At 41.4% G+C, this 26,792-nt stretch overlaps 1 protein-coding gene across 3 annotated transcripts in view; it reads right to left on the bottom strand.

The window, feature by feature from the left end:
• Window positions 1-26,792, bottom strand: part of lmo3 (LIM domain only 3) — an 80,061-nt gene that overhangs the window by 29,625 nt on the left and 23,644 nt on the right. For all 3 annotated transcript variants that reach the window (XM_068649616.1, XM_049761462.2, XM_068649617.1), the window contains 2 exons: window positions 1,867-1,957; window positions 1,274-1,342 (listed from right to left, as the gene is read on the bottom strand). The gene's annotated coding sequence lies outside the window, so the exon portion shown is untranslated. The remainder of the gene's footprint in view (window positions 1-1,273; window positions 1,343-1,866; window positions 1,958-26,792) is intronic.

The raw sequence follows: 26,792 nt of genomic DNA, 5'->3' as shown, positions 1-26,792 counted from the left end.
CCGCCCGTCTAATTAGCCGCTACGCTAAGACAAGAAATCACAAGGGAGATGCTCATGTCATCCGGTTGCACTTTTGGAAAAGAAAAAAAAAAACCCGAGGGCACTTTCTATTACGTTGATTTGGTGTGATGAAGTTTTTGAGTGATAATGGCAAAGGGATTCCTCACATTAGTATGTTGGGTGAGGAGTTAAAATGACAGCACTGCACAGAAATGTTGAAAAAAAAAAACTAAAATTGTCCACATAGGGATTCAAACCCGGAACTTTGGGTATGTGAGGCGGACACGAAAAACACTCTACTGCCCAATCCAGACATGCCCTTCGAATAATGTCATGTAATTGTTTCTTGATGGTTATCTTTGTCTATAATGGGAATAAACAAACCGTTTGTGCTTCATGAGCGCCCTCTTGTGGTACACAGAAGAATCACTCAATTAATCTAGTGCAGTTTGTATTCAACTTCTAAGTGATGATCAAATACTTCTCATATTCATTTCCACAATCATTTTCCACACTCGTGAGTCTTTTTAGGTCATTTAGGATCTTAAGGGTCGGATCCTGGTCCTTCAGACCGGCGCACACGCGACCCACAATCCCCTCGGGAGATAAGCCAAGGGACTGTCTTCCGCTAACGACCAGAAAAGACTCCCCTTAAAGACACGCTAAATAATTGCTACGACCTTGAAGTGAGGGTCAAGGGATCCGTAATTTTAATGACAACCCCCCCGCCCCTCCCCTCGCAGGCCAATTTTGTCTTTAGACAGAAGTTTCAGAGAATCCAGAGAATCACCTTCCTCCAGTAATAGGTCAGGAGGGAACTGCGCAAATCCAAAGAGAGACGCCGGCCAAAGAGTACTGACCCTTCTTATTACTCCTCGGAGAGTTAGTGGAAGATTACTTCATTCAAACGTCTCTTCATTTAGTCGGAATGTAAAACAGGAGAACATCAGCCGGCGCTGGCGTTCTAGGCCGTTTCATTCATCCGTTTGACTCGGAACGGCAAATAAAATCCAGAGGCTGGAAGATGATTGAAACGGCACTTAAAATTCATACGTGAGATGTGTTATTTCAATTAAATCCATCGGCTCAAATCGAATGGAATGTCAAGAGATTTTTACGATGTACAAGATTCATCCAGAGTGTGTTAAAAAAAAAATAAGCAAAGAGCTAATAGTAGCGAAAGTTTTTACTTTATATACTGAACAAAAAATATTTTAAAAAATTTAAGCTCCGCCCCTTTAAAATACTTGAACACAAACAACATAATACTTACAGGAATATATTCTTTATCCTCCGCAAAAAACAACTTGTATCACTGCGACTGTCTTTTTCATGCTGCCCCCTGGTGGCCGAGGAACACATAAACAACATAAGGAGCAGCACAAAGCACCATAATTTTTTTTATTTGAATTTTAACATTTTCATCAATATTTAGGTTTTTTCCAATATTAAAAAAAAAGTGTTTATATGTTTCAAATAATCTCAGAAATTTTCCTTTGAATATTTTTTCTCTCCATCCTTTAATGATAATAACCTTGAACAGCGGCGTTCTGGTAACTGCTACATAATATCTATCGATTCCATCCGCTACGATTTCCTTGAGTAGCTCTGGCTGAAATGACTTGTGTGTTTCCCAAAACCGAACATCTCAAACAGACTGCCGTATACCTCAGCAGCAATCAATCAACCTTAATCCAAAACCAATTTACTCCGCCTGAAGAGGAAAATATCTTTTAATCTCTTCGCCGACAATCCCTGATTGCAGTCAGTTGACAGTCAAAGTGTGCCGGCTGGAAACGGGACATTTATATTGGATTTGCGCTTTGCCACCGCGACACACACATGAATGAATAGTCAATTTAATACCTATGAGAACTGTTCTCCTCTGGCTGAAGATGGGATATTGCTTCCCGGATCGTCTTTTCCGTAATCATTTGCCGTTCCGTCCTGTAAGACACTGTGACAAAAGAGACAAAGGTCATCACGGAAAACAAACTCAAAGCAGGAGCGTAGATGCGAGGACAAAATGGTGTTTGACGTAAATACAAAGAAATGAAATATCGGTCGAAAAAAAATTTGGAGTGCACTTTGACCTCTCTATACGTCCCGCCCCCGAAATAGTTTTTTCCAAGCTTTCAAGCACAAGGAATGGTTGATTAAGAGGAGCCTTGTGGGTGGCTGTTGTTTTACTCCATATTGATCCTCCAAGCACAACTTTCCATCATGCAGAGAAGGCCAGGGCCAAAGACGACAGCTAATTAAGATGGCTAATCACTTCATTTCACAAGGCTGCAGGCTCTGTCACTCTTCTTTCCGAAAGCACCTGTTGTTTGGTATCTGGCAAATGATAAAAAAGTAAAATGGATTTTAAAAATATATATATATAGTATATCAGTAGAGTTGCGGAGAAATTGATTGGTGGACGAAGTAGTCATTAAAATTGGCTTTTAATTCTTATAAAGATTTTTTTTTTTTAATAACAACATAACTGGGTGTATAATTTGATTTTTTTGTTTTGCAAATACGTTCACGTCATTCATAAATATTTTTTTTAAATGTTAAGTGAAGTGTAGGAAGTAATGTATGCTAACAGCGTTAGCTTCTGAGAAGATATCGATGCACTAGAAAGATATTTATGAAATAATCTTTGAAACTTTTTGCACTTTTCTGATCTATAACTGTCTTTATATAGTAAGAGATTTTTTTTTTTAAGAAAACAGAAGTGAAATAAAACAATTGTGATCGAGTCGTGGCGACACACACAACTGGGAATTAGCCAATCGGGCATCTGCCCTGTATGCCAGATGGCCAATCCAGCCCTGCCTACCAATTAAAGTGACTCTGGATTAACCCCAAATCAAGTTCTATTCCACTTTTGATTTTTTTTTTTTGTTATCCTGCAAAAAAAATAAAATAAAGTGACAAACATCCAAATCTAAAATTACACAAAGCAGCAGTCACGAGGAAACGCGTAATAAAATCGATTTAAGAAGTGTCATTGCGCCCCCGAAACATTTTACGGCTTCTCATGTACAGACGTGAAAGGTTTTTGGATGGGAATCCATTGTGTCGTCAAACTGTAAATTAGGGATGTAGATGAACCTCCTTTGGGGTTCGAAGCCCCTCAGGGATGGGGAGGGGAGGAGGAGGGGGTTGTCAACTCAGACATAACGACGCCTGACTTGGTTGATGTACAAAAAACTCTTTTTACATCTTTTTCAGTGTTCTTCTTTTTTATTTTTTAACGAGTCCGTCCTGTTTTAATTGACTGCTCTGTCAGAGTTTTTTTTTTTTTTTTGAGGGTGGCGTTAATCCCCATGTGATCATCAACCTTGCAGGGATCCCGGACGAAAAACCCGAATCACGTTCCATTACATGGTGTATGTCGTTTGAGATGCCATCTCGGGCGGTAACAAGCGCCTCGGAATACATTGCACGAGGGCGAGCTTGTTATAAAGTGAAAATTCCGCAGCAGGCGAGTCACCTCGCTTCTTTTCACAATCACTCCAAGCTGAGGTATTAGATGCTGCTCTTCATGTCAAGTGGACTTATTCCGGTTGTTATGAGAAAAGGAGGATAAACATTACTCAAGAAAAGCCGCCAGTGGATTTTATGCACGGCCGGGCACAAAATTACATCTTTTTTTTTTTTTTTTTTTGGGGGGGGGCAATCTAATCGTATTGATAACCGCTAACGCCATCTGGGGAAAACCTCAGCCATCATTTATTTTGTTCTCTGACCATTCGGTAAAGTGATTTGTGGGCTGGGATAAACACAGCGGAGCTAAGCCCCGAACGGTACTTATGAAAGGAAACGGTTCAAGAATGATTTCCCTTCTGGATTGAGTCGGAATAAGACACTTTTGACTGCATTATTGAGTGTGTGAGCCGTGGTGTGTGTTAGGCCGCTATATTGCATCGCTGCTACGCTCGAGAAAAAAAAAAAAAGGGGGCGGTGCGCTTCTTAGCACCCAAAAGAAAAAAAAAAAGTGTGGGAAGTTGAGTTAAACCGTGCCAAGTTGTACAACACACAAACTTAGCGAGAGATTAGAGCTGGAGTCACTTCACATCAGGCAGATCCGCCAGGGAGCTAATGGAGACAGGAGAGAAACAGGAAGAACTCTTATCCATCCAAGGGATTGATATGCTGCCGGAAAAAAAAAAAAAAAGGGAATCACAAAGGATCAAGCGTGGAGATCCAGGCTTGGCAACACATTGGTGCTGTCATCTTCTGGAGCCATTTTGAGATCCCACCCCCATCCCTTTCACTTCTCTCTCGTCTTAGACTCCTTTAAGCTAGGCTAAGGGCTGTTTTCAAATAGGTTCTTCTGATCAGTTGTGGGGGGAAGGATGAGCGATGGAAATCCGCAAAGGTTCGGAAATCCAAAATAGCGATGAAAGGAGAAAATGCGCTATTTAATGTCCCTTACATGTCAGGTGGCGCTTGTCAACTCACGACAACGCTTTGTCTTGGGATGAGGATTTATTTTGGCGGTACTACCGGTGATGCAGCTAATTAAGCGGCTTTAGCGGGTATGCTAGCGTATTTTGTTGAAATATGGAATTTTCTCAAACATCGACAATAAATATTGACTCATTTGCTGTAGTTGTTTATTTCCGGCAATGCAGCTAATTAGCTGTTAGCGACCATAGCAGGTATGCTATCATATTTTTGGGATTATAAAGTGCATTTAAAATCTGGAATTTTCTCAGAAATCGACAAAGTTTGACTCATTTGCTGTTGTCGTTTATTTCCCTTATTGTCCGATACTGCCAGCGATGCAGCTAATTAGCGGTTAGCGACCATAGCGGGTATGCTAGTGTATTTTTTGGATTATAAGGCACATTTAAAATATGGAATTTTCTCAAACATCAACAATAAATATTCACTCATTTGCTGTAATCGTTTATATCTCTTAATGTCCGATACTGCCGGCGATGCAGCTAATTAGCAGTTAGCGACCATAGCAGGTATGCTAGCGAAATTTCTGAATTATAAAGAAGCGCATTTAAAATCCGGAATTTTCTCAGAAATAGACAATAAAGTTTGACTCATTTGCTGTAATTCATTTCCCTTAATGTCCGATACTGCCAGCGATGCAGCTAATTAGCGGTTAGCTTTGTGTGCTAGCGTATTTTTCAGATTACGTTTTAAAACGCATTTAAAATCTGCCAGACATGCAGACTCACCATCCGTCACAAGGTAACTAACACAGAAGACCCAGCTTTATTCCTAAACCAGACAAATGGGCAAAGGATTTTACCGGCTGGCTGTGGGCGGAGCTTCTGATTCATTCACCATCCAACACAAACCCTTTATTTCTTTCCCTTCCTGCATGTGTCCTCACCCTAACTGTGACGGCATCGTGTAGAAGGCTATGAGACACCGGGATAATTGGACTCTAATGGATGTGAAAACAGCAGGATGTGTTGAATCTGAGTGATGAGCCCCATGTCATGACGTCTTAAACCGCCCTAGGTCATCCGTAATGATGCTCTTGTGGCAGACGTGATGATTCTGATGCCGTTTTTGGGGGGCGGCTTTTATAAAACATTTGATTTCAAACACGGGACACCGAAGAGAATCTTTCTGCTGACTCATTTCTTAACCGTTTGGGTTACTAACAGCGTCCCACTCTACCACCTCTGCACAAAATCAACAGATGGCTTCCCCTAGTCTTTTTCCTTTCTTCATTAGACCTCTTCAAAAAAAAAAAAATGTCCTGATGCCTTTCAGTCACTCTGTAAAGCAAGTAATCTGCGAGGAAACTTCACTGACAAAGTTGCCCGGGAAATAATTGCTTCAAACAAATGAGCTCGTGCAGGTCCATTAGGCAAGTATAGCGCTCATCAAACAGTGTGTGATACCGCCGCTTGCTCTGGGGGTCTTTGTGGAAACAGATGGGGGGCACAATTTAAAAGGAGAATTCCATCCTTTCCTGGGCTACTATGACTAGCTCAATTTACACCGACAATATGTTGATACTGAACAACAGCTCAATCCACGATTGCTAATCTATCTGATTATTGTGTCCCAAAGATTATGACCAAATATCCATCTGCTAAATCACCCAACAATAGTTGAAATTGATACACGAGCGGTTAGCCACGTGTGCTAATCATTTTGAGAATTTCCCGGACTTGTTCAGAAGCCGTGCCAGAATCCCGAGCTTCGATTATGCATCCTCTTTTATTCAATCATCGCATAGCTCTTCGGTTGACATTTGGTCAATATTGCAATTTCCCAGTAATAAGGATATGCCGGACAATCTGCACCAAAGGATTCCAATAGCGGTGCCTTTCACTTACTGCATTTAATTACACTGTTTGGGTTTAGTTATTGTTTTGCGTCGTTATACACTCCACTAAGTTTGAATCATAGTGTATGAATAAATCCAATGTGTAGACTTTTTCGAATCACTGTATTGTGCTTGGTGTCAACAAGCTATTAGCATAAATGCTATCTTGCTAATTCCATGCTGAAAACTTACAATCAGTCCTGTCATTCAAATGAAAAGTACCAGTAAAGAAAAATAAAGTTTCCCGAGACGGGAAAATACATATTTTGTGTCATACAATATTGTTTATTTTGAGTGAATGGCCCAAAAATGTTTATGCAATCATTGGTAGGTCTACCCGTCCATCATTCCAGCGTTCTGATTTAATTCCCTATCTCCGTCCATCTATTCGCATATGTTGCTGATTATTTTTTGACTTATTTAATAATTAACCACTCTAGGTCTGTTTCCTTTGGCAGCGTGTCGCCTCATCTATTCCTCTGGAGACCCGACGCTTGTCTCCGCGGATTACTACATTGTGCATATTTAAAAGCAACACCATGAATTAATCAATGCCCTACAACTAGATGTACTTATCAGCAGCCAGAGCTTGTGACAGACAACTGGATCAAACCCAAACAGCCCCTGGTCGGGTTGAATCACACAAGTTTATGGAAATTCTGGCAAGATCTTTGTTTTTTTTTTTTGGGGTGGGTTGGAAACTAATAATACAACTTTTCATATTCTGTATATTAGCAGTCAATCAGTTTTTATAATTAGCATAAATCTGGAGTAGCATAGCAGTTCTAGTTTAATAGCTTCAAGGTTCTGGTTTCTTTTTGTCCAGTTGACGTCTTTTCCAGCTTCATCGGTGTTTATTTTGTATTATTTGTAATTTGCCTCGTCATCGGAGAAGTCGACCTAGCCTGGAGGTAGCAGAGTTAAGCTGACCGGTGCTAATGAGCAAACAGCGTGCGGTAGCATGTGTGTTGGCAGCCCTAAACTTAACCACGGAGTCTCGATCCAGGGAAACTTTCCAGTCTTGCAACAAGCAATGAAGTATCATTAACAGAAAAATCTCAACCCTGCTAACAAACATCATATGGAGTCTATTACGGGAAATTTGTGACTTGGGTTAGCGCTATTCATTTGCAGTGTGAATGCTCAAGGCCAACATTTCCTGATTTTGAACGAGTCTCTCGAAGTGTCCAATCATTTAAAATACAAAATATATTCCAAAATACAGCTAAGCACGATCCAATCCGTCTTTTTGGAAATACATAAAAATCAGTTTGGCAAGATTGATTGAGATCTACCGTATTGGCCCGAATATAAGATGGTGTTTTTTGCATTGAAATAAGACTTGCATTCGTGGTCTAGACATTATGCCCATACACAACGCTAGATGGCGCCAGATATCTTTAAAACTAATGCTGAATTTACCGTAATTTCCGGACTATAAGCCGCACCGGACTATAAGCCGCACCAGCTAAAATTCTGGGATATTTTAGTTTTTTTCTTACATAAGCCGCACCGGACTATAAGCCGCACGTGCACATGAGTTTTTTACAAAGAAAGACAGTACACAGAAAGCCGTAAAAATCCATAAATACGCCGCGCCGCCATTTAAGCCTCAGGGTTCAAAGTAACCTTCTGAATAAAATGCATTAAAAGTTCACATTCATTACAACTTGTTTTTGGTGAGCAAAATGTCAGAAGAATTGAATTTAAATGCTGATTGATTGGGTTTTAATACAATGCAGATGGTCCAAACAGCGCCACTGCTTTGTGTAATCGCTGAGTCACATGGCAGAGTAAGAGAAAGGGTTTAGAGCCCTTTGACGCAGGTCACCTAGCGTGCATTCCTACTAAAGCTCATAATAGTCACAAGCAACACAGCCAGAATACGCAGCAACCATTGTAGTGTTTCAAAATAGTATTTTTGTTGTTTTTTTTCTTCAAGATACCGCACAACAGTGGTCCACAGCCTTTTTACGAGTGTATAAAAGTGATCAAGTCATCACAAAAATCACGAAAAAAATCTTATATAAGCCGCACCTGACTATAAGCCGCAGGGTTCCAAATTTTGGAAAAAAGTCGCGGCTTATAGTCAGGAAATTACGGTAACTCCCCAGGCCAAAGCGAACCCCTGTCACAAAGACTAAAAATAAAAATAGCGGTAGCACGAAGAAGAAAAATGAAAAATAGCAGTAAGAAAGAAAATAAGAGATGGGATAACAAAAAATGAAGAAACAGTAGGTTCATTTACATTTCAAAAACCAGAAGCTATTCATTTACAAATGTGATTGCACTTTAGTTTACATATTTAAATGTTGCGATATTAAGATGTGATAGAGTTTTTGCATGATTTGAATGAGGCAAAATAACATGCTTTTGAATATATTGTTATAATCATTTGTTTCAGATGTACTGTAATTATTTTCTGTATAAAAATTAATTTGGTGTTCAAAAAGTTTTTTTTCATACTTAAGTCTCGAAAAAGGGGGTCGTCTTATAATCAGGGTCGTCTTATATTCAGGCCAATACGGTATTTCTGGAGCTTTGGTTGTCTTTCGTTTCAGGTCTCTTCTTTGCAGACTTCTGATTCCACAAATATTATGTGTGCCGATCTAATAATGAAGGAACCTTAGCTTCCCGCCAGTATTGCCTCCGTGACAATCCCACTGTATCAATTGAGGCAATCACATCTTATTCCAGAGGCCAGGCTAGGACACCCGGACCTTATTTCCAGATAGAGCCTCGGCATTATCATTCATATTAAACAATAACCCATTGGCACTTTACTCTCGAGGGAACAATATCACGGGTCAATCAATAATGCATCCAAAGTTCAATTTGAAATTGATATTTTGCTCGCAGTTAATATAACGTGGCCGCTTCGCTTTGGCCCAGTGAGTATGAGAAAAATTAGCCTACCTAGGCTAAATAATCAACTGCATAGCAGATATTTACCTCCTGAGAGGATTGCTTAATATTGCAGGAAACATTTATTATAAGAGAAGGATAAGCAAATCCTCGTGAAGATAAGACGACGGCGATCAAGGAACTAAACGATTTTGGACTATCACATGTCAATAATGGGGAAGTGTATGCATTAGTTAAAGTTCTGCTTTATTAGCCATTTACATAGAAATTGCCTTATTTTCAACCTGCTAAGGGCTTCTTTGATGTACTTGGCTTGGAAAAAAAAAAAAAAAAAAAAGAAGTGGTATTGATTTGAAAGAGTTTATGTGATAAGCCTTACACACCATTGTGGTTCTTTTGGGTCTTATCAGAAAGTGGCGAGGTGAAACATACGATTTAAGGGACTTGGTTGCAAGATACCGGTTACCAGATTGTACAAATTTGTGGTAAGACTCTAAAATTGTGATTTAATGTTTATCAATAAAAAAAAAAATTAAAAATGAAAAAGCAACCATGAATCGGTCATTTTGGAGTTTCTGAATTTCATTCGAAATAGCTAAAACTTGCGTATATAAGACGCTCACGATATTTAAATTACAAAAACCAAATTTTTTTTTCCGTCTCGAATTTATTTGGACAAAAATAGGGATAAATTTGGAGTACCCATAAAAAAAAAAACAAGGTTGACGCTCAAAGAAAAAAAATATAATTATCAGTCCAACAGGCAGACTTGATTGATTTGCTAAAAAAAATAAATAAATATAGCACTGAAATATTTTCTAAATCAATACCAACAAGCAGCATCCATTCCCCCGTCAGTATTCTTGAGTCATATAAAAACAAATATTTGTAGCTATTTTTAACCAGTGTTAAAAAGAATTCAAATCCCCCCCCTGGTGGTCAAAAAAAATAAAACTAAAGGGAATTATTATGTGCTCCATCATAAAGTCAGAAGGTAAATGAGCAACGCTGCTGGAGATGCGTTGGCCGTGTAAACGGTCGGACTGTTGACACGCATGAAACACAGCTGCCTCCACAGACCTCCTCAAACGCTTATTGATGAAAACGTAATGGTGGATTTTGCTCTCCCTCTGTGGTTCAGTGTTGGCACACAAAGACCATAGGAATAATTATTATTTCAGGAGAACAAATATTACCCCTTGGGCTCCAATTATTTTCATGCATTGGCTCTTTCAGTGTCTATGGTTTTAAAAAATGTTTTCCAGTCAATTGTGTTTGTGGGAAAACAGCACATGATGCGTAATGGAACAACTGAGATGTATATGGAAATGGACGCTAGGTTGATGGGTTGGATTTTGGCGTTTTGACGTTTTATTTATCTGCTAGCTGGAAATATGTTACACTTAAAGTTCAAGCACGTTGCTGTTTTTACAACTTAGCCCTCGAGTTATAACATTGCACATTGTTGCTCACTGGTATCATGAAATAGCCCAGAAGGCTAGCTAGCTTAGCATGACAATTTTTTGTGTGTGTGCGCAACTCCATTCCAAATAAAGTTATTACCGTAAATTTCGGACTATAAGCAGCGGCTTTTTTCGTAAATTTTGAACCCGGAATCACGAGTTTTAGCTGGTGCGGCTTATAGTCCGGTGCGGCTTATAGTCCGAAAATTACAGTAACTCGTTTCAAAACCGCAAGCGGAATTCAAGGCTCCACTGACAATATGACAAATTCAATTTTTTTGGGTTGAACCGCAAAAACAAGGAATAAACTGATGCTCATAAATATTTTTACACAATACAGTGCTATTTTTTTTAAATCAAAAATAATAATTTAGGGGAAATATTTGAGTTCTGTTGCCTGACAACCAAGCAGTGTCCAGTTGGCTCTTTTCAACTAGATAATATGTCATGACAGCTGGAGGCAAAACAGTGATGGAAAATATTAGTGCTGCAAAAAAACCTCAAGCCAATTTATTTTTTTTTTTGCACTGTGCAAAAAACTGCAATCATCAAAGACAGTGTAAAGTTTATTCCAGCTAATTGGCAGCTACATAAAAGGGGAAATTTGGAAAACAGAGATAGAAAAATAAATCACTTTTTTTTTTTTGGTTGATATTCCTAATCTGTTTTCTTTAAACGACAAAAACAAAGCATTTGCTCATTAATGATGAAGCCGCTCCCCAGTTGATTGACGATCACTGAGATGTATGACACCTCTCAACTTGTCATCGAGGAGTTATTTGTACTCTGCCGCAATCCATTCTGTGAGGAAAGACCAGATGTCCCGTCTTAATTAGGCCGGCAGTGATGTTTTTAATGACTTCTAGCCCATTACATGCAAAGCGAGACTTTTCAGATCCTCCTCCCCGTCACTCCTGCTGCCCCGGCGCTCTTTGTCTCGCGGCTCCGATTTTTCTTTTGACACATTTTTGAAATCCTCCGAAGACGCCCGGGAATGATGCGTGTCGGTAAACGCCAAAGAATCCATTGTCGAAGAATGAGAGTCCCGGTTTCCTCCCGTGTTGCTCGTACGGGTTTCGTTTATCCGAATGTAGGCCCGTGTTGTACAATATATTTAATTCATGGTATATAAAGTTGAAAAAGTAGGCCATCAGAGTTGACGCAGGATCTGCTGTGTGTGCTTCTTAAATAATAGTGCAGGAAAGAGAAGCAAAAACGCCCTCTGAGGAAATCTCGCCGGTTCTCTCTCTAAGGTTTCAAATCAGACAACACCTTGTTTTCCGTCTTTCTTCCCTCAACTCGCATCCCTCTGTTGGTTATTCTACCCTTCCACTCCCTGACATGTTTTTTTTCTCCCCTTCCTTTTTCTTGGCAGCCAACACGCGATGATATTGTCAGGCGACGTCTCTCATTCATTTTAACGGGATCACGGCACGCCGGGAAAAATACGATTCAAAATGAAATAAGCGTCGCGGAAGGTGGCTAAGGATCAAATTTGAACTGGTTCACTCCCGAAAAAAAATAAACAAACACGTGTGTGGCACCTTAAGGTAAAGACGGTTTCTGAACAAATGTTATTGCTCGCTATAATGAGGGTATAAAATGTTATTAATATTTTAGAACAAGCCCTATTTTTCATTTCTGAAACCCACTGTGGGGCTTCTTTTCAAAGGGTTTCAGTCAAAACCCAATGGGAGATTCAATTGACTTTAATCTTGCATTCGTTTGAAAATTTGAGCCCATTAGTTAACTTTGCCTTCTCGGCGCAGTTTTCATTGCATTTCAATGAAGCCGCTTTCCTGTGGTGTTAAAACACTAATAGTTGCTTCAAATAGCAAATGAGAGAGAGAGAGCGAGAGAGAGTCAACGGGAGCGCCGGGGTGGAAAGGAAGCGGCAGACGGAAGGAAGCGAGGCCGCGGTTAAGTCGTTAAAGTGGACACTTCATTAGGGACACCTTCACGATGACTAATGGAATTTAATAGCCTACAGCGATTGGTTCGTTTTGTATCGGTATTAACTCATTCACTGCCAGCCCAATTGAAATTTTATTTTCGACGTCTATATCCATCCATGGCATTGAATTGTGTAAAACTGAAATAAAATTTTATTTAATTCTGAAATCACATTTTTTTTACGTGACTCAGTGGATCATATCAGGTGTACCTAATATTGTGGCCGGTGGATGTATATAATACATGCACAGTATATTCACATGATAATTAGAAATGGTGGCGCACAATATGCACTCAAACTTCCAAGGAGCGTTGACATAACAAGGCTAATTGCCCAAACACATTATGGCGGGAACCCTGAGAGGTCAGAATGGTAATAATAATCAGATAAAGAATAAAAAAGCAGGGACCTGAATTATTCTCTCTGATGTCAGGTAGACTTGGGAAATGAGAGTCTCTAATTGCCTCTAATAATCTGCTTCTCTGTTCTATTTCTTTCTGGACCCTGTCTCACCTGCTCTACTTGGATTAAAGGAGACGTATGAGGGTTGGGGTTTTTTTCCCGCCACAAAGTTTCCGGGTGCCTTGATGATATGTCTGTGACAAGCTTTTGTCAAGTACAGCACTCGAGATTTGGCACATTTCAAATACGGCTAAAATGGCAGCGGCAATGCACTACCTTTGTCCAATAGAAGCTCTTCAAATAACTTCAACATACCGTCTTTTCCGGACTATAAGGCGCACCTAAAAACCTTAAATTTTCTCAAAAGCCGACAGTGCGCCTTATAGTCCAGTGCGCCTTATATATGGACCAAATTCCGGACCGGAAAATACGGTAGTCCCTCGGCACAAAAAGGCTGCAGAATGGTGCCAAAGCACTACTTGTGTCTAAAAGTAGCTCCTCAAGTCACTTCGACACGGTTCCTTGGCTTTCAGAAGATGGTGTCAAAGCATAAATATTGTCTAAATGAAGCTTGTCAACATAAAAAAAAATAAAAACCGCAAAGTAAATCGCGTAAAAAAATTGAAAAAAACGAGGCTAGCAGTTTCCTTGTCTGGTACTACTCATCCCTCGCTCAGGGTAATCTTTCAGACACATCCGAGAATCAGGTTTTCGCTGACTTTGATCACGAGGGAAAGTAAACGTTTTTTTTTTTTTTTTTTTTTTAACCCCGCTTCGGAAACTGCACGCTTGTAAGCTTTGAAAGCTTTACCGCTTGTAAACATTTCTCCGAAAGGTGTTTTGCATGCTCTTCTAGCTTATCACAATAAGCGTGATGCCTCATGGGGCTCAATGAATTGGAATTCATCCCTTCTATCTCTTGCCGTTTTTACCAAATGCCATTCTGGTTTCCATTACAGGCTAAACAGCTTTTTGCATCCCAATTAATTAAAAAGTAGGTCAAGTGCCGAGCGCCAAAAGGAATGCCAAAAAACCCGCCCACCGTCATCCCAACTGCTCGCCCGACCTCATCGGGAAAAAGGTGCAGGCAGGGAAGAACCCATCCAGTGATTTGTCACGCTTCTCAGCCCCAATTTCTATGTAAGAAAGAAAATGATGAGAATGGCTCTTTACACTATGAGCTTCCTTAAAATGTTTCTCTCGCAAGGTTATGTCAAAAAAAATGAGTCAACAGATTATCGAAGTGTCCCATGCATTCGCAGAGCTTTAGTGTCCCAACGGGAGCCTCCATAAATGTTTTTTTTCCCTATGTTTAATCAACCAGTACCCCCCCCCCCCCCCCCCCCCCCCCGCCCCCCCACCATCACCCAAAACTCCCAAGCAAGCATCATCACAAGCCACTGACACAATACTTGACTAATCCTATGCCCAGCTTTGGGATATGGCACCCACACAGTCAAATGAGCAAACAAAGAAGCTTAAATCCTCTATACTGGATTAAGGAGTTATAGGGAGGAATAATGGCGGGCTATAGATACCCAGTCTTTGAGTATTTTGGGGGAACCCCAGGCACCAGGGTCCCATCAAGCCAAGTGTCTCAGACTGTCTGAGCCCAGTCAAGCTGAGCCCATCTGTCATGACATTGACCTTTTCGTGGCACACGGCTTGCTATTCGTCGTTTTAAGTACCGTCATCATTCCGAGTATTCTCACAGTTAGAAGTGTGACATCGTTAGGTTTTTCCAAGAAGCGAAAGTGGATTTGGATCGCCAACCTATTAGCTTTTGCTACTTCAAGTAGGGCTATTTATAGTTGCCAGCGGTGGGAAATGTACTCACACGAGTACAGATCTTGTGTAAAATGTAGTTTTGGAATCATAGAAGTAGTACATTTAGTAAAACCCGAAAAAAACATCCAGTCTATCTACTAAAGTCAGTTCCATAAACCAGTGATTCTCAAAAGTGTAGCTTGGGTCCCATTGGGGGTACATGGGCTCCCTCTATTGGTACGTAAAAGTATTACCCAATAAAATGTTCCTACTCTTCATAAAGGTACAGTGGTACAATTTTCTTAATTTAATTTTCTTAATTTCTTAATTTTTCCATATATGAGTACAGTTAATTAAGCTTTACCCAATCTACAAGTTTTTAAAAAAAATATAACGTCGACCGCCACTATTCACGAGGAAACCCGGCAACCATATTTTTTTTTTTGCTGTCTTATTTTGTGGATCTCAGATCGTCAGATTCTGACCTTACAAACCGCCGTGCCACAAAACCGATTATTTGAACACTCCCCACCATGTGAACAGACAAAATAACAAAATGCGGACGAAGCAGCAGGTGGGCTTTAATGTTGACGAGGGAGCGCGTATTCATTCCTGCGTAGGTGCCGGTAATATTTCCGTTTGTATATCCCGTCCATCATTTTACGAGTCTTTAAAGGCTCAGTTGCGGAAGGAGGGGTGAAAAAAAAAAAAATGAAGGCAAAGGAACGGGGCAAAGTTGCGGCGCGGGGGGTCTGTATCGAACCCGGGCCATCTACCCACCATCCCCGCTGCATCCAATTTCAGCACCGACGCTTCCTGTTAAACCCCATCAAACAGACACACGGCAGCACAAAGGAAAACCTCATCTCCACGGGAAACTAATCCGCCGGTGTGCGCTGTAAGCCTGTCAGTTTTCCCCCCCCCCCCCTCTTTTTTTTATTGAAAGAAGTCATCACTCATTTCGCCAAAGATTAAAAGTATAGCTAAATTGAGAAAATCCGCTTAGGAATTCTGAATTTAAATACCGAGTTGGAGGGGCGGCCAGGAGAGATGCCAACCCTTGTAGGGGGGGGGGTAGACAGGTATGGGAGGTGAGATAAATTGAAAATATACATATTTGTTTCTGTAGTTGGATTTTTCATAACCATCAGGGTGTTTTTTTTTTTTTTTTTTTGGTGATTGGAGAGGAGCTGGAGGCAGGAGGGCTCCACATATGGCAGTCGTGGGAAGCAAAGAGAGCCTCACCTCACAGGCAGGTTCCTGATTGGAGATTTGGGCTGCAGACACACGCATGTGAAATGACTTCCTGTGACTTTAATTGCCTTGCTGTTGGCAACAAGGTGTTTGAGCAGGGGGGGATGCCAGTGGCTTACCAGCTTGGCCTCGCAGGGCAGGGAAAATGTGCAATCTCTATGATCGGCAGCATACTGCGGCGCAGTTCCGTCCAGGTTCAAGACTCGGTTCTGGAGCAGAATCGTTTTTTTTTTATTATAGATCGAAATACACAAAGTTGTTTTGTTGTCTTGTTTTTCAGAAGAAGAGACCCTGTTGAGAGACTTCAATGTGTTTTTGGGGTTAGCCCGAGAAAACTTAGTGAGATTTGAATCTAGAACTAGAAGAAATTTCCTAAACGTTACCATCATGATTGTTGGAACCGCAACGGACAAAAACAACCGGATTATTTGAACCTCCTTCGATCCCGAAAACAACATCAGAAGTTTTTCAAGATGAATGCGGTAGATCAGTCACCTGTTTCCTCACCAATTCAGCTTCTTTGTATCTTTTATGTTGCTAGCATGATAGCAACATGCAAACGAGCAATCTGTCTTTCCCCCCCTCGCGCTATCCAAACAGACTGACATCATTCTGTCTGAGATATTTCATGTACTATCCACAGAGCCGGCCGGGGCCGGCATCTTAGGCGATAATTATGTCAGCTCCCAGACCAAATGATGTATTATTTATTTTTCAGTAACTGGCTGCTCTCTCTCCCTCTAACGACTGGCTGAGATGTGTGCCCCTGGAGTGGTCATTAATCTGATATCTGGTCAGCCCGGGCGCAGCCCCTATGATCCTGACCCAATCTCAGATCCTAATCCAAGGAGGAAGAGGGCTGCAGGCCAGGATTTGGAGACCCTGGCTATCTTTCGCTATATAATTGATAGGTTTTAGGCGATTATACCCTTCACATGATTATGATCTATAACGATGTATCGATTGGTGAGTTGCGGTATCCAACCGGGCTGCCTTTCACACCACGGATACATATCCTTTTTTGGAACCGACTATTTCGTAGCTAGCTACTGTACATAATGGTTTGGAGCTGGAGTCAGTTGAATCCCCAAAGTCAGGGTCATTGGTTATATTTCAAGAAACCGCCACAACTACAAAAACAACGGCGAATACATTCACGGCGCTTATTTCAGAGAATGATTTGATGTTGTCGGCTCCGAGAATGATTTGCGTCTTATGCCCAGCCTAGCCATCATTTTAAGAGACTGATGTTGACCTTCTAATCTCCTTGGTATTTGGGTGGGTCAATATTATTAAGGCGCGCTATAATGTAGCGCCTTCTCTGAAGTGTTCTCGAGAAGCAGACATGACATTTCTCAGTAAGTACGACGATTTGCGGGGAAGGTAATATTTATGCTAGCTATTCAGGTAAAACCGAGTGTGACATAACTGTCTGAGTGCATGGACAATACTTTCAAAGGACATATTTGGAAACAGTAACTCTGTATCCTTTTCATTTGGTTCATTTTTTCTTTCCTCTTACTAACATCCTCACTTTCTCAAGACTGCTGCAATTCATAACCTATCCAACACATATTTTTCCCCCCTTCTCCTTGTCACTTGTTCTTCATCTGCCAACGCAGCTGCTCCTTATCTCCCCCAACAATGCTTCCAGTTTAATGGCCCAATCCATCATAACTTGGACTTCAACAACTCCGAGTTGGTATTTCCAATGGCCAATCTAAACGTGTCCCATTGCATCTGCTTGGGGGAAACAAGGGAAGCGGCGGCCAACTGACTCACGAGTCTCTCAGCATGGATCCGTTCCAGAATGCGAAAAACAAATCAAGATGGATCGAGTTTGGAGTTGGAAGTGTCTGTTTTGAGTCCTATATTTTTGCCGTGGCAGATCATTTTCATAATGGATTCTCAAATTGAATCTCTGCTATGCCTTGCCTTGCCGGCGGATGTTTGCCTGTGTCATGTGACGAGAGTCTCCGTTATGCTTACAGCAAAAAATGGAAATCAGTTCTTTACCTAAATGCCCCATAACCATACAGATTATGCTTACCGCTCTCCAAAACTGTTTGATAGAGGCAATAATAACTCCGGCAATTGAGTTGGCTTGGTTGCAATATTTGTACTCCTATGAAAGACAGAAATACAGATGCTAAGCTAACTGCTAGCTCTGGTAATTACCCTTATCCTTGTGTTGTGGTGACTGAATATGATCGTGAGTATTATTAACCCGAAACCTTACAAAGTACCAGTTGTTTTTAAATATTTATGCTAATTGCTAATGTCCACTAGCGCATCAAAAGCGTTTCAAATTAGCTTTAAGCTATAAATGCTCTGTTTGTGTTAGTTTTACAGTAATGTCAAATGGGCCTAATAATTACAGTGAGTGAGAAAATATGATAAAATTATGCTATATAAATTTTTGGGATTTAAGAAATTCTTTAACGTGTATTTTAACAGATGTATTTTAACAACGTGAGAGTGTTACAAAAGTTCACTATCATTTCCAGAAAGCATCTGTAGCATCACGTTTTAGATTTCTCCTCCCGAAATGCATCGCTCGGAGCATTGCGAGGCAAAAAAGAGAGCGAGTGAGAATTAAAGAAAAAGTAGACAGAAGCTCTTCGAGTTCATGCCAGCATTATGGCACATTTCCATTTTTTCGCCTCCGTCTTAATCTTCATTGAGTGACTGTCATCACCCTCCGGCAGTAATTAGGCATGGGCTCTGGACAACAACAGACGAACGGGTCTAGCTCTCCTTGAGAAGCAAATTACCTTTAGCTTATGGTAAGCAATATTCCGTGCCAGGCAACTTTTACTGCTGATTAGCAATTAGCCCAAACTAGCGGCAGCCGAAGCGCTAATGTTTAATTTGCTCCTCTAATGATATACGGCGTCAGGGTTGCGGGAGGTGGGGGGGGGGGGTTGGATGGAGGTAGTCTCGGAAACGTATGGATTTCTACTTAATTCCTTTTCATTTATGACCTGACAGGCCCCGCAGGTAGGAAAGGGAGGAAATTTCTTAGCGATTAGTAATGGCTGCTCCTCAAAGGGGAGGCAGCAGGCGAATGCTAAGAAGGTACGCACACACGTACAGAATTACTGTCTCATTTCAGGGCCCTTCCCAGCACATTCACTTGCTCAATTATTCACAGTGAAGTTTGAATAATAACGCCGTTTTCTCTGCAAAAACAGAGTGATTACCGTGCGCATCTCCTCCTTCTGTTCAGGAGGGGGGGGGGGGAGCAGTTGTTGCGAATATGAACGTACCTGGAGAGCTATTACAGAGAGCCCTCTGGTAAATGGATTGCAGCACACTGTCATGATGATAATGTTGTTTCACTTACGAAAGCCTGCGGTCGGGGCCGCGCGTACCGGGATGAAATAAATAAAGTGACATTAATGGGCATCTAAGCGTCTTAATGAAGTGATCCGGTAACACGTGGTAATAAAGGTGATTTGTTATCTGGAGGAGCTGTTATTACCCCTGCAAAACATGCAAGCGCAAAGGCGGCGGGGATTGTTTTCATATCCGTTTGTTAGCTGAATTAGCTAAAAACTACTCGAGTGGTTTCCATGCGTCTCTATGGGCGGGTGGGACATGGACATACAATTCAGTTTTGGTGTACAGGGTTAGGGTTAGGGTTAGGGTTTATCGCGTATATTTGGTTCCAAAAACCACCCGCAATAAGTGAAATCCACAAAGTACGGTCACCGACAAGAAGTACTGGGCAGGCTAACGAGTTAGCGGAAAGATGCTAATTCGCGATCGTCCTAACACGCGAAAACGGACTTCTAAAGGAATGTAAACGAACATTTGGACATTGTCCTAAAGGTTAGACACATGTTTTCTCAATTTAGAAGTTTTATTTTGACTTTTGAATGTTTTTTTAATTCGGAAAAAAACCCGCGATGTAGTGAAGCCGCGATAAACGAAACGCAAAGTAGCGAGGGGATCACTGTATGTCAGAATTTATTTTCCCTGTCTCTACATTGATCTGAGTGAATATCCAAAGTCTACCAACTGGACCCGGTCTGGTTTTCCCAAAGAGTCAAGGCGTACTGAAGATGATGATAGTCAACTAAATTAACCAATATCAAAAATGTATTTCTTTGGCCCCCCCACCTGGTACAGTTTTACATTCTACCACCATTTTGACTCTAGATCGAGGATATTTGCATTCCCGGTCTTCCACTCGTGGTCCGTTAACATTGTTATGATTTGTCTTTGGCAGAGCGCCCTTATATTGTTTTTGTCTTATTGAATCCATTTTACGAACAAAGGGATTTGTTGTTTTGCCAAGAAACCTGCAAACCGCAGTCTCTGTGCTCTTCTGCGTGTTTGTCATAACATTTTGGTTTTAACTAACCGCTGCAAATGTATGTTGTCTTCTAGCTGGGGCAGCAGTTAAAATCATTTCTTGATTTTGAGCGATGCTTTCCGTAAGAGCCTGCTGCTCTTTACCTCCTAATACCTTGTTTACTGCCGAGACTCTGGCCTTGTTTGCAAACACAAGTAGTCAGTGTCAGAGGAGGCTCCAGCAGCTCCCACGGGTCCACCATAATCTAGGGCGGGTTCCTCTTTAAACTAAAACGTGCTGGGAGGCTGGACTCGACAAATCAGGTGCACTGGACTAATCTCCGGTGGGCTGTGTCTGGAACGGGGGCTTGTTAAAAAGTGCAATGGTCGCTGTGGGAATAGCCCCACTCCCCTCGGGGTTAGGGACTCCTCCTCTCTAATGAAGGTGCGGGATGAGGCTCGTTATGTGCTGTTGCCTGTTATTCTGTTGGCTAGCCCTCGACTTTCTCACTCTAGCTCGACTGGCGGTGGTGCAGCAACAATCAGAGCGCCAGTCTGGGCCCTCTGTTGTGTTTCAGTGTTATGGATGTTTCAGAGGGGAGTGATTTAGAGGGGTTGAGACAAATGGAGGGAGTCGGGACTGCTAGTGAACATCCACTGTTTGGACAGCTGCAGTGTTACATAGGGGCGATAACAATAAGACTAGTCTAGCGGGTCATTAGGGCTCTAACGGTGACAATCACTCACCGACTGCCCCTCAGACCTGTTGGAGGATATTTTGGAACAGTGGACCATGGGAAATCAGTCGAGGCTGTACAGATTTTTTGTTTATGCACTTGACAAATTAGGGATGGGCTTGATCAAATCGCTGTTCGCTATTACTTGGCAGGAACCAGCAGAGGGCACAATAAATTCAGGCCCAACTAGTTTGCTGCCTCAGTAGGCCGCTGCGGAAAATGGAACAGAACGAAACGGGGTCCTTGGTTCAACACATGGGTAATTATTCCGAAATCCAAGATGGCGCCATTCTGAGAAATCTTTGTTAACTTTACACTGCTGTGTACCGAGCTGCCTCTCTATCCCCTTTCAAAGTCAAGAGACACAAACTTTCCCCAACCCGTGCATCGAGTTGGCCCAGACTCAGGGGAAAGACAACATGGAGGAAGCCCTCATCTCACACAGGATAAAAAAGACTGACAGGTAACTGGTTCAAAGCTTTCTACATCTTTCCTCTAGTGCAGAATTTCAATGGTATGTTTTTTTTTTTTGTTTTTTCTCTTCACCGGCAAAAGACGGGTTTTTTCCCCACCCTTATGATTCTGTGTAAGCTCCTCAAAAGATTCCACTGCCCATTTGCGAATTGAGATAAACATGGTAGTAGCACCCAGAGAATTTTATTTCAACTGTGTTTTTGTTCCATCCTTGGAAAACATACATGGAAAATATTTCTCACCTCAATACCGACCAATAATAAGGACCGACACCGTTCCTGTGATCCTAAATCTCGCTGTCCTATTCCAATCATGAAAAAGCCAAAAGGCAATTGGCCTTTTGCAAACATTTCATGATCCTGAAGTTGTAGGAAGCACAGAATGACCTTGTATGTGTGTTAATGTATCCTGATGCACTCATCAAATCCACTTTGCTGCCCCAACAGGAGCAAGCATCTCCTCACCTCAGGTTCAATCCACCCAGAGCTGCGTTTGACTTCAGGGGTCAAAGCTGTGGGGGCCCCATCTTTGTTATCAGCTGCTCAATACCCACTGGCTACACCAACAGGAGTTCGGGATAGGGGTACGGAGTGATAAGGAAAGGTCAAGTCTGCTGGAGCCATCTGCATGCCGAGTCAACATGTCTGTCAGGCGATACTCATTCAAGTTGAACATGAACTGATATTTTACTTTTATACTGACTTTATTTTATGACTTTGTGCCGAGTGAAATTTTACCCCAAATTCCAGACAATTTTTTTTACAGAAGGCAATTTACTTGATTTGATTTAAGGAATCTAATAAAGCCAACATATGTTCCGTCTCTAACGATAAGCGAATACACGAGAAAAATGAACAAATTAAAATGGCAGGAAGTCTGCCAAAATGTAGTGTAGATATATTTCAACATGAATATATCAAATCATAAAAACTATACTACATCCAAACTTTTGCATTTAAATTGATCTAGTTTTCATATTTCATCATAACGCTGTTTGTGTAATGATGTAGATGTTTAACGGCCCAAAACAAAATGCTCACTCCCCCGGGTCTATGAATCGACATTAACACAAGATTTACTCCAGTCTGTTCAAGTCCAGCCATACGCTAGTTTCAGTGGGATCACTTCATAGGGGTTTTCCTGAATCTGTGTTGTCTGAATTTGCCTTTGCGAATTAGCATCGATGTTACGGTGATTAGAAACCTTCAAAAAACTGCTACTTACATACCAATAGATCTCAAAACAACCTAGAAATGAACTCCAATGCAAACCATACACTAACAAATGTAGCCTAGCTTAATGCTAACATCATGCAAAACGGGTTAACAAAGATTAGCACACATTAGCATTAGCATAGATGTTTATGATTTACACAGCCAACACATTTTACCTTAAACCGACAACCCACCTGTTAGCATGTTGCTAACATACAACACAAAACGCTATAGACAAGTTAAAGGGAATTAGCATTAGCATTCACAAAATATCTAAGCAAATTCCTACCGGCTAATGTCACTACTTTTCTCCAAGACCCCGCCCCCCACACACAACCCGATGTACCCCAAGCCCTCCCCCCGCACGTGTTATTCCTGATTAACCGTAAACGAGCAAATATTTTCCCAGTGTTCGCCAGGTTAGATCCCCATTTAATTAAACTGGCTCATTATGTTGCTCTCTGATTAGTGGAAGAGAATCAATTATTCAATTCACAAACACAGGGCTGCGAGGAGCTGGAGGTGCACAACGAGCTGCTCATTTAATTCCAAGGACACTAATTAGCTACAAAGCAAGCAGTAACTTTCCCTCAATCCCCCCCCCCCCTACTCTCTTCCTTCTTTTCCAATTATCACGCAGGCAGGACACTTAAGCGGAGAATCACAGGCCCAAGCCTGTGGGTGGTGCTTTGTAGGAAGGAACGGCGATGGGATTCGGGCGTGGCAGGTCAATCCCGGTTTTATTTACCAGGATTCTCCTCTAGTTAGAGAGGTCAAGACGGAGAAGCGGGCAGCGGGGAGCATATTTGCCGATATGTAGATCACGGTAGCTTTCAGGGAAGCCGCCCTTAGGGATTTACGGATGTGTCGAGCCGGGGGCCGCTTTTACTTTTTGTTCTCGGCAATCAAACGGCGGGCAATTATCCGAATTATTGACAGCAGATTTCTCATTTCAACTGCAAATTAAGGCTATCAATAAAGCTTTCTGATGCAAAAGTGACTAATTAACCAACAGAGTGGAGCCTCTGAAGCCTTGATAGAAATAAATAAATAAAAAAAATCTGCAGTCGGCTGCACGTTGTGGAAACACAGGGGAACTAATTAGTTTAATTATCAAAACAGCTAATTAAAATTACACAGTTGCCTAATTAGTTTGGTGCCTCTTGCTGTCTCCTTCTCTGGCGCCTCTTCTTTTTTTTTCTTAGTTGCCCTCTCACTCTTTAATTGACAGGTTGAAGTTAAATATAAAATAAGAGGATATAAGGGAGGTGTGCGAGTGAGAGAGCGAGAGAAGTTTGTCTGTACGGCGGCTACAAACAGCTCCCGCTGAATATCTCCTCCCGTGACAGAATCCCTAACAACCGAATAGATGGCTGTCGTTCCCCTTTCAGGGAGCCCGTCCAAATTCTCCTCCCATTAATCTGTCCCGGATTGAAGATGCACAGGGTGGGTTGAAAAATGAGAGGTCAAAGCCAAACAGCAGGGTCCCCCCAGAAAGTCCCAGTTTACAGCTTTAATGCGACTTTCAAATGACACATAAAAAGACGGATTGACTGGAGACGTCGCGAGTCTGGCTGCTGCGGCGCCAGGTGATATGCGGCGTTTTTAATGATTGCCAGCCAAGCTCCAAATACTGTATGAATGCCTGATTTGTATTCATTTGCAGAGCTCAATCAGCCAAACAATAACAAGACTCCTTTTTGTAAACAGCCAGCAGAGTACAGTGGAGTTTATCTGTGCCGTGACCACGCCCGTTTTTTATCACTTTTCTCCATTGGAAAGAATACGTCGTTATTCTGTTTCAGTTTTTTTTTTTTGTGAGCAAAAAAAGCATGAGAATATTTAGTTGACTTACAACTGTCGATGCTATTCGTTAGCCTGTTTTGCTAGCAGTAGGCAAATTTAGTAGTTGTGATTACAAACAACCCAAAAGGGTAAACAAAGCTAATTTTGTAACATTGTCTTTTTAAATTTTGAGAAATCCCCCAAAATGGCCAACAATGGAGGATATAACACCCCCAATTCCAAAAACAAAATGGAAATACCCAAATTAGCAAATGGTAACACACAAACCTGCCATTCATTTTTAATCTATAATTACCGTATTTTCCGCACTATAAGGCGCACCGGATTATAAGGCGCACCTTCAATTCATGCCCCATTTTAAAACTTTGTCCATATATAAGGCGCACCAGATTATAAGGCGCACCTTCAATGAATGGCCCATTTTAAAACTTTGTCCATATATAAGATATATACATTTGACCCGCGGGCCGGACTTTGGACACGCCTGCTGTAGTGGCTCAATATTGGTCCATATATAAGGCGCACCTGATTATAAGGCGCACTGTCGGCTTTTGAGAAAATTGGAGGTTTCTAGGTGCGCCTTATAGTGCGGAAATTACGGTAAGTATTACAGATTTAGCTTATCTAACATCCGAGTTTGTAAGTTTGCTCTGACGGGTGTGCAAAGATAATATAAGTAAATCTTCTGTTTTCCTACCGAATATTGTTTTGACGTGTTTTGAGTCCCATCCATGTTTCATGTACAGGGATAGAAGATCAGCTGAGTCCTGGGCTGCTAAAAAATTTACAGCAGCATCTGCTCATAGCTACATGGGAACAATGTCACAGATGGTAAAAAGCCAGTTTTTCTCAAACAAAAACTCTCCTGAACTATAATTCAGTTAACAAGAAACTCAATAAATATCCGGAATACATAAAACATACTGAGACATATTCCTTCATAAAATCTTGAATCAAGTCACTTCAAGTTCATTTATAGAAGCAGAGGAGTCTCAAAACTTGAGTCAAGGGTTGTTGCAGGTCTTTTTGTTTACCTTTTACCGTCATCCAGCAATGTTGAAAAAGCTAACAGCCCAATTTAGAGTTAGTAAAAAGTAAAAACTAGAGTTATCTCCCTTTCCTGGATAGGCAGTGTGGAAAATAATTGGATGAATTCTGGCACTTGCAAACCAGAAGAACCAGTTTTTATTTTTGAATAAACGTGCCGGAAATATATGACCGAACGGCACGCCACATATTTCATTAAGTAGTTCGACTTCATGAACACTGATGAAATCTATCTTGAACTGACTTCAGCTGTTCTTCGTCTCGTATGTGGAGGGGAAACTTCCCAAGATCTTAATTGGATCATGCAATATCTGAAAATGGAAGCATTGTGAATGCCAGCCGGTATCGATGCGCAACATCTTTCCGACTCTTTAAAATCAGACGGCCCTAAATAAGTGCCTAGAGAGGTCTGAGGTGTCAGGATTTTTTTTTTTTTACATTCAATCCATCAGCAGATTGCGTCTAGCGCAATGTGTTCATCGCCTCCAGCGATAGAAGGTCCTCATCGGCAGCCTCCCAGCATGTAAATGGTCGGCGAGTACTCAAAAGTCAACCCGGAGCCTTTTTCGGCCAGGGGTATTTTTAAACACACTAATCAGGGAGCTTATTATTTCTTGGGTTCACAGAAAACTTTGAACCGCAGCCTCTCCTGGTCTAAAAGATTCATGAAAGAGAGGCTACTGAGGGACCATCTCGAGGCTGCAGAGGTCAGAAGTCGGTGTTATCCCCGCGGCAATCCCAGAAAAACAAATTACGTGTTAAGGGCGGATTGCGTGTACATTTATTGTATATGTTTAATGTAGCATGCTGTAGGTGAAAGTGATTTATAACTGTCGGGGGGCATATTGACATACAACCAGGCGGGGGATATTGGATTTGTTACCTGCTCCGTTCGAAAAAAAAAATTCTGTGCAGTGTAAAGTAACCATCTATTAATGTTGCAAGGCAAAACAACCCTGGCAGTGTAATTGGTCATACTAATAAGTGATATATTGAAATGAAGTCGGTGAAGGATTAAAAAGTTTCTAGTGTGGTGAAAAAAACGACTTTAAAATGAATCTCAAAATGATGTAACTTTATTTAGGGCCGTTTTTTCGGTGGTTGTTGTAGATGCACTTGTAAATCTCTGCACCTTATTAGATTGGGAGTGAATACATGTCTTATAAGGAAAAGGGCCGCCTTTTGTGTATAAAATGCAATCTAGCCGGGGCC

Source organism: Syngnathus scovelli, chromosome 22, assembly GCF_024217435.2.
Source record: "Syngnathus scovelli strain Florida chromosome 22, RoL_Ssco_1.2, whole genome shotgun sequence".
NCBI classification, from domain to species: domain Eukaryota; kingdom Metazoa; phylum Chordata; class Actinopteri; order Syngnathiformes; family Syngnathidae; genus Syngnathus; species Syngnathus scovelli.
Note: the sequence above shows the minus strand (reverse complement) of the source record. Positions and strands in the feature narration are given on the sequence as shown.